This window comes from Ictidomys tridecemlineatus, chromosome X (assembly GCF_052094955.1).
Source record: "Ictidomys tridecemlineatus isolate mIctTri1 chromosome X, mIctTri1.hap1, whole genome shotgun sequence".
Taxonomy (NCBI): domain Eukaryota; kingdom Metazoa; phylum Chordata; class Mammalia; order Rodentia; family Sciuridae; genus Ictidomys; species Ictidomys tridecemlineatus.
The window spans coordinates 1,651,460-1,666,388 of NC_135493.1; the positions used below are offsets into that span (position 1 = coordinate 1,651,460).

The 14,929-nt window shown below is 44.1% G+C and overlaps 1 long non-coding RNA gene across 1 annotated transcript; it reads left to right on the top strand.

Moving 5' to 3' along the window:
* Nucleotides 1-3,448: 3,448 nt before the first annotated feature.
* Nucleotides 3,449-13,996, top strand: LOC120890886 (uncharacterized). The gene is made up of 4 exons (XR_005735360.2): nucleotides 3,449-7,975; nucleotides 10,436-10,513; nucleotides 10,623-10,714; nucleotides 11,200-13,996. It is a non-coding gene; the product is annotated as an uncharacterized LOC120890886 (long non-coding RNA).
* Nucleotides 13,997-14,929: the final 933 nt, after the last annotated feature.

The following is a 14,929-nucleotide window of genomic DNA, read 5'->3' on the forward strand; positions in this document are numbered from 1 at the left end:
CTGGGTACGGAAAAAAAAAAAACGGAAGAAAGAAAGAAAAAAATGGCTGGAGATGTAGTTCAGTGATAAAGTGTTCCTGGGTTCAATCCCTTGTACCCACCCCCTCAAACTTGTGATCCTCCTGCCTCAGCCTCCTGAGTCAGTGGGATGACAGGCATGCAACAGTGTGCCTGGCTTCTTCCAAATTTTATGTTTCCCATTTACCTCTCTCTCCACATTGCCAGTGCCCTGGGCACTAGTCTCTCTGGTGGAAGGCAGTGGTGGCATGTGTTAGACTCCTATGTGTGTTGACATGAACATGGAGCAAGGATCACTTCATAAAAATATTTTGTGTTGTCTTTCTCATCTCAGATGTTGAATTTTCCCTTTGGCTTAGCCTCCAAGACAGATCTGGCCACAGCATGCAAGAATGAAATCAAATCAAACTTGTGTTCCTTCACTTTTCTCTCAATTGAATTTGTGAATCCTACTCAGCTACAACTCTAGTGATATTTGGTTTGGTTTCTAAAAATTTGCAAGAGCCATGCTCGTGGTCTATAGGCCACAAGTTGCTGTAGCAACATTGAGCAAATCCTCATGAAAGGAAGCTTGTTTTACCCTGTCAGCAGGCAGGTCTAGAATAAAGCTGCGTAAGTGGAGGCTGCATATTAAGCAGAGCCAAAGGACAATCAATCGGGCAGAGGGAAAGGGACCCATGATCTCTCTGGTGACAAACTGGAAGACAAGGTGACTTCTTTATACCACCTTCATTTTTTATCCTCTCATCAAGATTGCAAGTATCAGATTGGAAATGTGGTCTTGCTGTTGTCTTTCTAGGAGAGAATGAAAGTCAGCAAGCGAAACAGTGAATGGAGGCCTCCCTCTTGAGTTGGGTTTTCTGCTGAGTCACTGCCTTAATGGCTGCCCAGAATAACTGACTCCCCCTCTCTGAGCCTGTTTCTAAGGCAACCATTGAGCAAGGCAGCCAGCAAGCCAGCAGAGAAGCCAGCCTCATATCAGAAGAGACTCCCATCCCAGTCATTGTATTGAATTCTTTTTTATGCAATCTGGAATATTTTTAGAGCCTATTAAAAAATCACACACACACACACACACTCACACACACACACCCCTTTCCTTTTGAAAATACATACTCATTTAAGAGAAAAAGTCAAACAATACAGAAGTATTCAAAGTAAGGAGAACTCTTCTTCTCATCTTCCAATTCCTGGTTTAACATCTCGTGATTCTGCACCTTACCAGATTTGTCTACTGACACAAATCAAGACTGTTCTTTATTATTTCACTTATCCTCCAGAGGATCAGTTCAGATGGCTCCAATTTCTTTATTAGTGATTTTTTTTTTTTATCACAAACCCATGTCCTTGCATGGTTTTTGTTTGGGGGGTGGGGAACTGGGCGGATGGAAACCCAGTCCTTTTTATATTTTATTTAGAGACAGGATCTCACTAAATTACTTAGAATCTTCTAACTTGCTGAGGATGGCCTTGAACTTGCCATCCTCCTGCCTCAACTTCCCAAGTCACTGGGATTACATACACTACCACACCCAGCTTTCAAGACAATTTAAAAATCCATTCACATTTTTCTTCTAGTATGAGTTCATCTTTCACTGTTTAAATATTTTCTACTGTGCTACAGCTTAATAGTAGAGCATGTGTTTAGCATGCACCGCAGCACCAAAAATATAAATATTTTCTGCAAAAGAACATCAATGTATGCCTGTAATCCCAGGTACTTAGAAAGCTGATACAGGAAGGTCACTTGGGCACAGGGGTTTGAAGCTAGCCAAGAAAAGCCAGGCATGCGCGGCTGGGGATGTGGCTCAAGTGGTAGCACGCTCGCCTGGCATGCGTGTGGCCCGGATTCGATCCGCAGCACCACATACAAACAAAGATGTTGTGCCCACCAAAAACTAAAAATAAATAAATAAATATTAAAATTCTCTTTTAAAAAAAATTCTCTCTCTCTCACTCTCTCTTTAAAAAAAAAGAAAAAGAAAAGCCACGCATAGTGGCACACACCTATAATCCCAGCCCTATCCCAGCCCTATAATCCCAGCAGTTTGGGAGGCTAAGGCAGGAAGATTGTGAGTTCAAAGCCAGCCTCAGCAACTTAGTGAAGCACTAAACAACTCAGTGAGACCCTGTTTCTAGGTACCCTACCCCCCAAAAAGGAGAAGGGAGTCCCATTTTCCAAATTGTGATTGTTGACTGTAGATTTCCCAAAATGACCACCAGAAAAATCTACCGATGCCCAGCATGGAGACACAAGCCTGCAATCCCAGGGCCTCAGGAGGCTGAGACAGGAGGATCTCGAGTTCAAAGCCAGCCTCAGTAACCAGAGAGCGCTAAGCAACTCAGTGAGACACTTTTTTTTTTTCCAGCGGACACAACATCTTTGTTTGTATGTGGTGCTAAGGATGGAACCCGGGCCGCACGCATGCCAGGCGAGCGCGCTACCACTTGAGCCACATCCCCAGCCCGACAGACGACACTTTCTCTAAATAAAATACAAAATAAGGCTGGGGATGTGGCTCAGTGGTCAAGTGCCCCTGGGTTCAATCCCTGGTACCAAAAAAAAAAAAAAAAAATCTACCAAGGAGGCAAAGCTGAGTTTATTAGACTCCCTGCACTGTTGCCAGTAAAGAACCTAGGCAAAGAAATGCCCAAAGCCTTAGGGATGGGGTGGGGTTCTAGGTGGGAGGGAGCATGTGGTCAAGTGGAGTTTATGACACAATCGCTCTAGATTGGCAGACACTGTGGCTAGACTGCAAAGCAAGATCTGTTTATGGTTGGTCACAGTTTTATCTTCCGGGAGCAAGGATTTCCTGGCGCCACAAGTGAATTCACCTTTGCTAGTTCCCAGTATTGTTTGACATAGGAAGGGGAAAGTGTCCCCGGTTCCAGAATTGTTTATCATGGGGACAGGAAAGCATGTTAGATCCCAGCATTGTGGAACTAGGAAATGATACTGGATTCCTGTTTCACAACTAAGATCCCTAGAAGAGAACAATAGAATACCTTTGACTCCCACCAAGGTCACCTATTGGTCCAGCAAAGTTAAGATCTTGGTCACCTGCAGTCAGGGAGATCTTTACCTGGCAAGAGCCTTAGAAGCTTCTGAGAGGGTGAGGTTAAGAGTGCATGATTTGGGGACTGGGGATGTGGCTCAAGCGGTAGTGCGCTCCCCTGACATGCGTGTGGCCTGGGCTCGATCCTCAGTACCACATACAAACAAAGATGTTGTGTCTGCTGAAAACTAAAAAAAATAAATATTAAAATTCTCTCTCTCTCTCTCTCTCTCTCTCTCTCTCTCTCTCTCCTCTCTCTCTCTCTCTCTCTCTCTCTCTCTCTCTTTCTCTCTTTAAAAAAAAAAAGAGTGCATGATTTGAATAAGGTTTTAGGGTCTTTCAGTGAGGGAATCTGAATGGGATTAAGGGAAACTTCCCAAAGAAAAATGGATACAGCATAGTGAGGACTTTGCAGGTAAACTTTTTTTTTCTTTTTCTTTTTTTTAGAGGAGAGAGAGAGAGAGAGAGAGAGAGAGAGAGAGAGAAATAATTTTTTTTTAATATTTGTTTTTCAGTTTTCGGTGGATACAGCATCTTTATTTTATTTTTATGTGGTGCTGAGGATTGAACCCAGCGCCCTGCACATGCCAGGCGAGCGCGCTACCACTTGAGCCACATCCCCAGCCCCTTTGCAGGTAAACTTGACAGGCCCAGCTGAGCAATCTGTTGTTTGGAGCAGGAAGCTGTTACCCTGATGAAGGCTAGTGGAATAATGCTTAGATGAATAGATTGTCAGGAAGTTCCCAAAATAAACAATAGTTATTTGCAACTTCCTCTTCCTAGACAAGAATTTCCTGGAATAGTAGTCATGTTAATACAATGAGTTGAGTAGTAAAAGTCAGTTCTGAGTCCAGTAGCTCACATTCTAAGTCAAAAACTTCCCTGTTTTGGGCTGGGATGTGGCTCAGAGGAAGAGCACTTTCCTAGCATGCACGAGGCCTTGGGAATGCCCAATAATGAAAGAAAAAAACTCTTTGGGGGACAGCTACCTCTCTTTGGGAACTGCTCAGAGGTGCGATCAAGCAGACCTGACTGTACCAACAGCACCAGCTCCCATGCTGCTGCCCAGGCGACAAGCTGGAATCTTCTGTTCCTGCCTCATCTGAAAGCTGCTGAGCTTTGGGTGCTTCTGTCTACTGTTTGTCCTTAAGGTGGCTGAGCTTCAGAGGTCTTGCTGAGAGTCATAGAATCTCTGCCTAAGATGCCCAGGTAACAGGAGCTGGGGTGGAGTGCGGGGCCAGGGAGAAGTGGAGCCCGAGGAAGGTGGACTTCCAGGCAGGAGTGCTTTGCATAAGACACCAGGTAAACATATGAAAACATATGCCATCGGGTTTAGAAACCAGCAAGAGACTGAGTAAATACAGGTTTCCTGAAATGTGATGGAGTTGGGCTTGATGATATAGGGGGATTGAGTCTCAATCCCAGGTACACAGGAGGCTGAGGCAGAAGGATGGCAAGTTTGAGACCAGCCTGGGCGACTTAATGAGACCTTGTCTCTAAATAAATAAATAAATAAATAAAATGCAAAATATGGCTGGGGATGAGGCTTAGTGGTTGAGTGACCCTGAGTTCAATCCCTGGTACCCACCCCCATGAAAAAAGAATTGAAGTTTAGCCAGGGATGGTGGTGCATGCCTGTAATCCCGGTGGCTCAGGAGGCTGAGGCGAGAGTATCCTAAATTCAAAGCCAGCCTCAGCAACTTACTGAGGCCCCATGTCTAAATAAAAACTATAAAGAAGGGCTGGGGATGTAGCTCAGTTGGGAGAGTACTTGTCTCACATGCGCAAAGCCCTGGGTTCAATCCCCAGCACAAAAAAAAAAAAAAAAAGAATTCTTTTGAGGGCTGGGGTTGTAGCTCAGTGGCAGAGCACTTGCCTAGCATGCATGAGGTACTGGATTCAATCCTTAGCACCACATATAAGTGAACAAGTAAAATAAAGGTATTCTGTCCATCTGCAACTACAAAAAAATTTTTTTTAAACTATAAAGAAGGGCTGGGAGACTGGGGTTGTGGCTCAGTGGTAGAGCGCTTGCCTACCATGTGCAATGCCCTGGGTTCGAACCTCAGCACCACATAAAAATGAATAAAAAAAATAAAGATACTGTGTCCAACTACAACTAAAAAATGAACATTGAAAAAAAGAAAGGCTGGGGATGTGGCTCAGTGTTTAAGTGTCCCTGGGTTCAATCCCCAGTACCAGAGAGAGAGAGAGAGAGAGAGAGAGAGAGAGAGAAAGAGAATTAAAATTTATCAAACACTTTTTTTTCTTCTTTATCTTATTCTTTTTGTGTGCTAAAATATACATGTAAAATTTACCATTTTACACACTTAGCTTCTGTACAACAAGGGGAAGAATGCTCTGAGATAGAATTCCATTCCCAGCCATTTTTATTTATTTGTTTGTTTGTTTATTTTTCGGTACTGGGGATTGAACTTAGGGACACTGAACCACTGAGCCACATCCCCAGCCCTATTTTGTATTTTATTTAGACACAGGGTCTCACTGAGTTCCTTAGGGCCTCACTGTTGCTGAGGCTGGCTTTGATCCTCCTACCTTAGCCTCTTGAGCCACTGGGATTACCGGTTTGTGCCACTATACTCAGCTCTTTTTTTTTTGTTGTTGTTGTTTAATATTTATTTTTTAGTTGTAGTTGGGCACAATACCTTTATTTACTTATTTTTATGTTGTGGTGAAGATCGAACCCAGAGCCACCCACATGCTACGTGAGCACTCTACCACTGAGCCACAACCCCAGCCCTCCATTTTTATTTTTATTTTTGAGATAGGGCCTCACTAAGTTGGTGAGAGTGACCTTAGAACTTACCATCCTCCTGTCTCAGCCTCCTGAATGATTGGGATCACTGGCATGGGCCACCTTGCCCAGCTTGAAATACTTTTTGATATCTACTAATGTTATGTTTTCCTCCTTTGAGATATTACTATTGTGATTTTCTAATGGCAACATATCTGCATTCTTTTTTTTTTTTTTTTTTTTTTTTGGTACCAGGGATTGAACTCAGGGGCACTCCATCACTGAGCCACATCCCCAGCGTGCGGAAAGCTGGCTGTGAATTACATGAAGAGCTTCTGTCGGTATGGAAGCCAGGGAGATTTAGGTTTGGCATTGTGAACTATCTGTGGCTCTCATGCGGCAACATATTGCCCAGTGCACATGACCTTTATCTCTGCTCTGCTAGGAAGATCCCTCATAGTAGCTCTGGAGATGAGTGTAACCCATTAGGAACTAGACAGCTCACCTTTAACCTTTCTTGGTGAAGAACATTCTATGGAAAGCCTTTCATGTTCCCCAATATAAATAAAGCAAGAGCAGGCTCCATTTTGCCAGTCTAGAAGCTCTATCCGTCTGATTGGCTTGCCCATCCACCCCTGCTTGTGAGATTACTTTCTGTGTCCTGTGGATTTTTCGTCATTCTATTTTTCCTAGAATTTATTTCTCAGCCAACTTATTCCACCTAGGGGAACCCCATTTCCATTGTTCACATGAAACCAGCTCAACATTATTTTGTATTTTTTTTAGAGATAGGGTCTTACTGAGTTGCTTAGCATTTCGCTTTTGCCAAGGCTGGCTTTGAACTCACGATCCTCCTGCCCTCAGTCTCCTGAGCTGCTGGGATTACAGGTGTGCACCACCACACCCGGCTTACATATCTGCATTCTTGAACTGTCCTCCATTTCATGGCAGTATATTCAATTCTTAATCCCCTTTAGATTACATTAGCTGACGTTTTGATTTTTCAAAAGTGTGCACCAGTGTGTATAAGTGATACTGGTCCTCCATAGCTTTTTGTTTTTGTGCATGTTTGTATTATGCTTGTTGAGTTTGGAAAGCAGATTTATTCATTCATCCTATAAGTTACCTAAGACTGCTGACTGTGTGCCAGACACAGTTCTGGACTCCTGGAGCAAGACTGTCTTGCGGCTAGGGGTTTGGCACATCAGGAGTGCACTTGGCTTGGCAAGTGTGAGGCCCTGGGTTCTGCCCCCAACACAGTATAAAGGAGACTGTCTTTGTGGCTTTAACATTCTTTTGGGGAAAGGTCATTCCAGCTTCATAAAACACATCTGGAAAGTTTTCTTTACACTCTTTAAAACACTAGAGTTACCTGTATCATGTACTTATTTTGATTATTAATGTACTATTAATGTATCAATGTACTTCTGAGTCTTTTTAAATTCTCAATATGTTTTCATTTTCATTCACAGCACTTGGAGAGTGTGCTGACTTGCTTTGTGCTCTGTCTGCTATATCGTCTGTCTCACCTTACTGCTCAGATTTGGTGATGGATGTGGAGGGATGTTTTGTACCCAAGCAGGGAGTGTGCCTTTAGTTATGTGGTGCTCACATTTTCTGTTTCTTCATGGAGCAGTTACCTTGGAGGGAACCCTGTAGACAGAAACCTCCCTCTACGGTGCTAGATTTTTCTGTTTCTCCCTAAAGGTCTGTCAACTTTTGCTTGAACTATTTGGGATCTATTTTAACATTATTCCTAAAATGATTTGTTTTATACCATACTCTGTTCTAACTGGTGTCAATATAGCTGTGCTAGCCTTCTATGGTAACTAGGTGACTGTTGGATCTTTTTTCTCATTCTTTCTCATGGAATCTTTCCAAGGGCATATGTCTTAGGTGTGTCTCTATTCCACAGCATTTGCTTGAAGATTGTTGCTTTTGATCCAATGTGACAACCTCTAATCTCTGACAGTTCCCCATCAGACCTCCTCAAGGAGCTACTGTTGTTATTTGTTGTATCTGTCCTGGCAGAAGCCCCCCAGTGGAGCCAGCTCAGGATCCCCACATGTTCCTGTTCATTAGGAGTGCCACAGAATCAGCTCCTCTGTTTGGAACAATCTGGAAAGAAGCCCATCTGAATTTCCAAGGTGAAGAGTTTCAATTGGCAAATATTATTTCCGCACAGCATGCCAGTCAAGGGTAGGGAATTCCCTGCTAAAGCTGAAATGCAGGGATACTGAGTCTTCCCTGTGTCCCTACTCTTAGATATTTTTATATTTGTTTATTTATTGGTGCTGGGGATGGTACCCAGGACCTCACACATGCTGGGCAGACACGCTATTGCTATGTCATGTCCACAGGTCCCTGTATCCATGCTCGACCTGTGATACATCTTAAAGTAATTTAGGGGCTGGAGGGAGTGGGAAATGAGAAGTTAGGGTTTAATATGGATGCAGTTTCAGTTTTACAAGAAGAAAGGAGTTCTGGTGATAAGAGTGAGGAAGATCAGACATTGTGAATGTATTGACTGTTTGTTTGTTTGTTTGTTTGTTTATTGTGATGATAGAGCCAGACATGGTCATGCACACCCCAATCCCAGCTACACAGAAAGCTGAAGCAGGATGATCCCAAGTTGTAGGCCAGCCTGGGCAACTTAACAAAACTCTCTCTCAAAATAAAATAAGGACTGAGGATGTGGTTCAGCAGGAGAATACCCCTGGGTTCAATCCCATTAAAACACACACACACACACACACACACACACACACACACACACATTTTCAAAATGAAATCTGGATCCAAAGTTCTCACAGCGAGGGCTCCCTGGAATACAGTTACAGACAAGAGTGAACAGAAGGAAATCCCAAGCTCCACTTTGGCCACTTCCTAGGTCTATGAACTTGAAGGTTATTTAGCTTCTCTAAACTCATTTTCCTCTACAGTAAGCCTTCAGTAACTGTCAGCTAATGTCAGTGAGACTCATGTCCCCTTATCTGTAATACAGCTGTGAGACTGCAATGGCTCTTCCTTGCAGGGTGAATCTGTGGCAAACTTAGTGTTGCCCAGCCTCAGCCTCTTACCCAGGCCTCACTACCAGCCTACACCTTATGAGAGAGGAAATACAGACACCCAAGACCTCACAGTTAGTGAACAGCTGGGACCAACCTCAACTTTTTAAAAAAATCTTGTGGTTAATGGGGCTGGGGGTGTAGTTCAAGAGGTAGAACATGTGCTTATTATGCACAAGATCCTGACTTCCATCCTCAGCACTACCAAATATTGTGCTTACATACACATAACAGAAAATTCACCATCTTAATCTGTTGATTAATCAGTTGCAATGGTGGATTGAACCCAAGGGTACTCAACCACTGAGCCATATCCCAACCTTTTCAATGTTTTATTTTGAGACAGAATCTTGCTAAATTGCTGAGGGCTTCACTAAGTAACTGAGGCCAGACTCAAATTTGCAATAGGCATCCCTCAACCTCCCAAGTGAATGGAATTTTAGGCATGTGTCTTTTTTTTTTTTTAATGGATACCTGGGATTCAACCCAGGCATCTGAGCCAGATCCCTAACCCTTTTTAATATTTTATTTAGAGACACGGTCTCATCGACTTGCTTAGGACCTCACTAAGTTGTTGAGGCTGGCTTTGAACTCATGATCCTCCTGCCTCAGCCTCCTGAGCTGCTGGGATTATACGTGTACACCATAGCTCTTGGCTGGCACAAGTCATGTTAACCTTTTTTTTTTCTTTTCTTTTTTTGGTACTGAGGATTGAATTCAGGGGCACTCAACCACTGAGCTACATCCCCAGCCCTATTTTGTATTTTATTTAGAGACAGGATCTCACTGAGTTGCTTAGCGCCTCGTGGTCACTGAAGCTGGCTTTGAATTTGTAATCCTCGTGTCTCAGCCTCCCAAACTGCTGGGATTACAGGTGTATGCCACTGTAGCTGGCCATCTTAACCATTTTTTTTCTGTGTGTGAGGTGCTGGGGATTGAATCCAGGACCTTATGCATGCGAGGCAAGCTCTACTAATTGAGCTCTATCCCCAGCCCCATCTTAACCATTTTTAAGTGTACAGTTCAGCAGCATTATGTACAGTGTTGTGCAACTGTCACCACCATCCATCTGTAGAAGCTTTTCATCTTGCAAATCTGAATGAAACTTTGTGCCCATTAAATGCTAAGTCCTTGCTTTCCTCCTTCTAGCCCCTGTCACCCAGCATTCTAGTCTCTGTCTCTATGGATGTGATTACTCTAGGAACCTCCTATGAGTGGAACAATGCAGTAATTGTCCTTTGGTGCCTGGCTTCTTTCTCTAAACATCATGTCCTCAAGGCTCATCCATGTTGAGTGTCAGAATTTCCTGTGTCTGTGTGTGTGTGTGTGTGTGTGTGTGTGCGCGCGCGCGCATTGCTAGGGATGGAACCCAGGATTCTGTACATGCTAAGAAAAGCACTTTACCACTGACCTACATTCGGACCCAGAATTTTCTTCTTTTTTAAGGCTGAATAACATTCCATCATGTGGCTAGGCTGCAATTTGTGTAGCTACTCATCTATTGATAGACATTGAGCCGTGACTATCTCTTCACTATAGTGAATGATGCTGCTGTGGTGGTAGCTGCTCCCAAGTCTTTTGTGGATGTACCCAGAAGTAGGATTATTGGATCAAATGGTAAGTCTAATTTGAATTTAAAAATATTTTTTTGTGTGTAGTACTGAGCATTTAACCCAGGTTCATTTTATCACATTCCCAGCTCTTTTTATTTTCTATTTTGAGACAGAGACTCACTAAGTTGCCCAGTCTAACCTTGAACTTTCAATCCTCCTGCCTTGGCCTCCAGAGTCATTGGAATTACAGGCATGACCAATGCATGTGAGTATTTTTAGTTTTCTGAGGCAACCTCAATTTTAAGTTGGGAAAGGCAAACAAGAACAAAAGGGAAATGTAGGTTATCCTGAGCAGATCAGCACATAGTAAATAAACCCTGTGACCACACCAAGGCTGGTAAGGCTATGGTGCAGCAGGAACTCAGGGGCACTAATTTCAGCACATTGGGAAGCATGTAAGTACCAAGAGGCATGCAGGGGAATGTGCCCAAGCGGAGCTGTTGTGAGCAATAGCAGATGGGAAACTACCCCACAGCCCTGGGACACTGGGAAAATCTGCCATTGATCCAGTCCTTTAATGGGTTTGACAAGGCTCTGGACAGTGTGTTGCATGTAGAGAAGGTGGCAACACTACTTGTGCATATACCACAGGAAGGAAAGGAGCCACACATGCTGGATGGTGGTTTGCCTCTGGGGCAGGAGGGCAGGGTTGGACCCCAGCTGAATCTGTTACGTTTCCTGTCTTTCAAGGAAAGAGACCTGAGCTGGCTGCCATGGTAGCAGTGCAGACACCCTGGCTGAGGCCCCAGGCAGAAGTCAGACGAGGCAGAGAAAAAAGAGGCAGAAGTAAATCTGCCAGAAATCAGTGAGCAAGTGTTCTGAAGAGAAGCAGAGCAAAGATCAAAGTGAAAGGTGGCAACGGAAGAATGACCAGAAAAACATGAGAAAGGTTAAAAGGACCTGGCCTGCCACCAGTGTCAAAGAAACCCAGCTCTGGGGAAAAGATGGCCACACACTGGACAAAGGTACTCGCTGGCCACCTGGTCAGTTAGCAAAGGACAGCATTCTGTCAGCACCAAAATAAAACAAGGCTGACAACACCTAGGACCCAAAACTTCCATTCTGAAAGTGTAGATGTGCTCCTCACGCCTTCAAGGGGGGAAAGAAATGTTTACCTGTTGGATAAGCCTCTTTCTGTGTGTGTTTTGTGGTCATGGGGATTGAACCCAGGGTTGCTATACCACTGAGCTTCATCCCCAGTTTTTTACTTTTTATTTTGAGATAGGGTTCACTCAGTTGCTGAGGCTAGCCTACAACTTGCAGTCCTCCTGTCTCAGCCTCCTGAGTTGCTGAGATTGAAGGCGTGTGCCATCCTGCTTGCCTGCAGTTACCTCATTTTAAAAGCCAAGACAACCTCTCCTTTGTTCTCCCAGGCTACATTGAAATATCTCATACACAGTGCTGGCATTTCCTTTCCTCCATGAAACATGATCATGAGATGAGAGTGGCACTTGCCTTTTTTAGAAATACAAATTTGACCTTTGATAATAATTTTGGAATAATTATTATTTTAGATTACTTTTTTAGTGTGGTGGTCGACATCAAACCCAGGGCCTTGTGCATACTAAGCACATGCTGTACCACTGAGTTACTCTCATGGCCCTTAGAATAATTTCATAATGAAAATTTTGTAGTGAAAAATCTGAAGCAGCTATGGGATATGTTGATTTAACAAAGCCAGCTCATGTGTACACAGGTATCATCTAGCCACCCAGAAAACTGTTTTCAAGCAAGACCAGAAGTCCAAAACCTGTAAAGAAAAAGACAAACATATATGAATATATAAATGTTCAGCCATTTTGTTCTCAGATGCCCATAAAGTCAAATGACAAACAATACATTAAGAAAATACATTTGTCATCCATATGACAGATGATGACTTAATACCTATAATATAAAAGAAGCTCCTGCAAATTGATGAGAAAGACAGCCCCCAAATGGGAAAAGGATATAAACAAGCAATTTACAGAACAAACTCAAACTTGCAACAGACACATGCACATTAGTCATGTGTATGTGTGAGAGTGAGAAAAGAGAAAGGTGCTGAATTAAAGTCACAATGAGATTTCCCCATGCCACATTGGCACAGCATGAAAATGAGTGCCAACCTTTTGCTTTGGGGAAGATTCTGAAGTTGCTGGTAGAAATGTGAATCATGACTGTCACTGGGAAAAGCGATCCATGGATTAAAAATACAAACTCTTTTGTTTTTTTTTTTTTTCCTTTGGTATTGAGGATGGAACCCAGGTCCTTGTACATTGTAGGCAAGTGCACTACCACTGAGCTGTATTACCAGCTCTTCTCACTTCTTCTTCTTCTTCTTCTTCTTCTTCTTCTTATTATTATTATTATTATTATTATTTTGGTACTGGGGACTGAACTCAGGGTGCTTAACCACAGGACATTGCTAAGTTGCTCAGGCTGTTCTTCAACTTTCAATCCTCCTGCCTCAGCCTCCTGAGCTGCTGGGATAACAGGTGTGCACCACTGTACACAGCTAACTACAAGTGCTCTTCAGCTTTGCAATCCCTCCTCCCCAAACTGCCAAACTGAATGGAGGAAGCTGTGCTTCAGGACACAGAGGCAGAAGCATGCAGCCTCCAGCATTAAGCAAGGACCACAGCCTGTCATTAAGGCAAAGCAGGGCCTGCGAGCAACTGCATGGGTGTCTGTGGGTTGGTGATAATTGACCTCTGTATGTTCCATATGAACTGAAGGGCATGAGGGTACACGTAAGACCCAGGTTGGGGAGGAGGGAAGGTGACAACAGTAAATGTGGCTAGATCAAGCAGTATACGTGTGTACTACTGAACCCACTGTGGCTGCGTGTGAAGAGACACCTGTGAAGCCAGAGCCACCACAATCCTGACAGACTTCTTAGATTGTTGTGGGTGACGTTTACATTCTTCTGTATGTTGTTTCTTTCTTTCCCTTCCAATGAGCTTTTATTGTCAACACAATTACAGCGAAAACAAACATTTTTTTTCTGTGGAGAAAATGCCCAGTCATGGTACCAGAAAGCACTTCTTCAAGGAGAGAGCTTTGACCCTAGAGGCAGGCTGCCTGGGCTTCTGATCCTCAGGGTTGTGACTTTCAGCCAAGTGGAACCTCTCTGGTTTCAGTTTCTTATTCTGTGAAGTGAGGGGCCCCACACAGATGGTTTCTGAGATCCCTCCTGGCTTAGGAAGCTCTAAACCGTTAGGTCAAAGGTTGGGGGAGGCCCCATCTGGCAACCATTGGCTCCCCAGCTGTGCAGGGGTCTCATGGAGCACCAAGACCAAGATGAAGAACAGAGCAAAGGGAAAACTGGGATGCAGAAAGCTATAGAAGTATACATGGGCTATGCATGCTGGTGCACTCCTGTAATCGCAGCAGCCCAGGAGACTGAGGCAGAAGGACCACGAGTTCAAAGCCAGCCTCAGAATGGTGAGGTGCTAAGCTACTCAGCAAGATCCTGTCTCTAAATAAAATATTAAAAAGGGTTGAAGATGTGGCTCAGTGGTTCTGTGTCCTTGAGTTCAATCCCTGGTATCTTCCCCCTCAAAAAAGAAGGGAGCCCCATGTTCCAAATTGGGGTTGTTGACTATATATTCCCCCAAAATGACCACCAAAAAAATCTACCAATGCCGAGTGCAGTGGTACACACCTGTAATCCCAGTGGTTTGGGAGGCTGAGACAGGAGGATCCTGAGTTCAAAGCCAGCCTCGGCAACAGTGAGGCCCTAAGCAACTCAGTGAGACCCTGTCTCTAAGTAAAATACAAAATAGGGCTAGGGATGAGGCTTAGTGGTCAAGAGCCCCTGAGTTCAATCCGAGGTATCTCCCCCAAACCAAACAAAACAAAAGAGTAAAGACAACAGATCCAGCAACAAGACTGAACCCCCATGGAGGTGCTGCATACCACAGGACAGCAGAGCAGAGGCTGAAGAAATCCAGCCAGGAGTCCCCTTCCTCTAGCATCTCAGGGGTAATGAGCATCTGATAGCTGCAGTCCAGGAATGAGGCACTGAGGTCTCAGGCCCAGAAGTGGGGTTTATCTGGGCAGGAAGGGACACAAGAAACTGCATGACTAAACCTGTCCCCACTTTGAGAAACACTGATCAGAAAATGCTGTGGAAAGAGAAGGTTCCAGGCCTTCTTCACCCTTTGCTCAACCTTACACAGGTCCTGGGGCAACATTTGGGATGCATTTGTGCTAAAACATTATTCATGGAGCCTGGGTGTAACCTGACAACCCTGAATGGGAGACTCAACAGGAGAAGAGTCAGCTTGCCCATCCCTACTTTGTATGCAGTCCACTGCCCTAGGGTTCCAGAGGAATAAAGGCCCCCTGGGATTCCCCCCTCAAAGTATTTCTCCATGAAACCACTGTGAATCACCCAAATCTTGAGTGTGACATCTGTTTCCTGTGGGGACTGTGC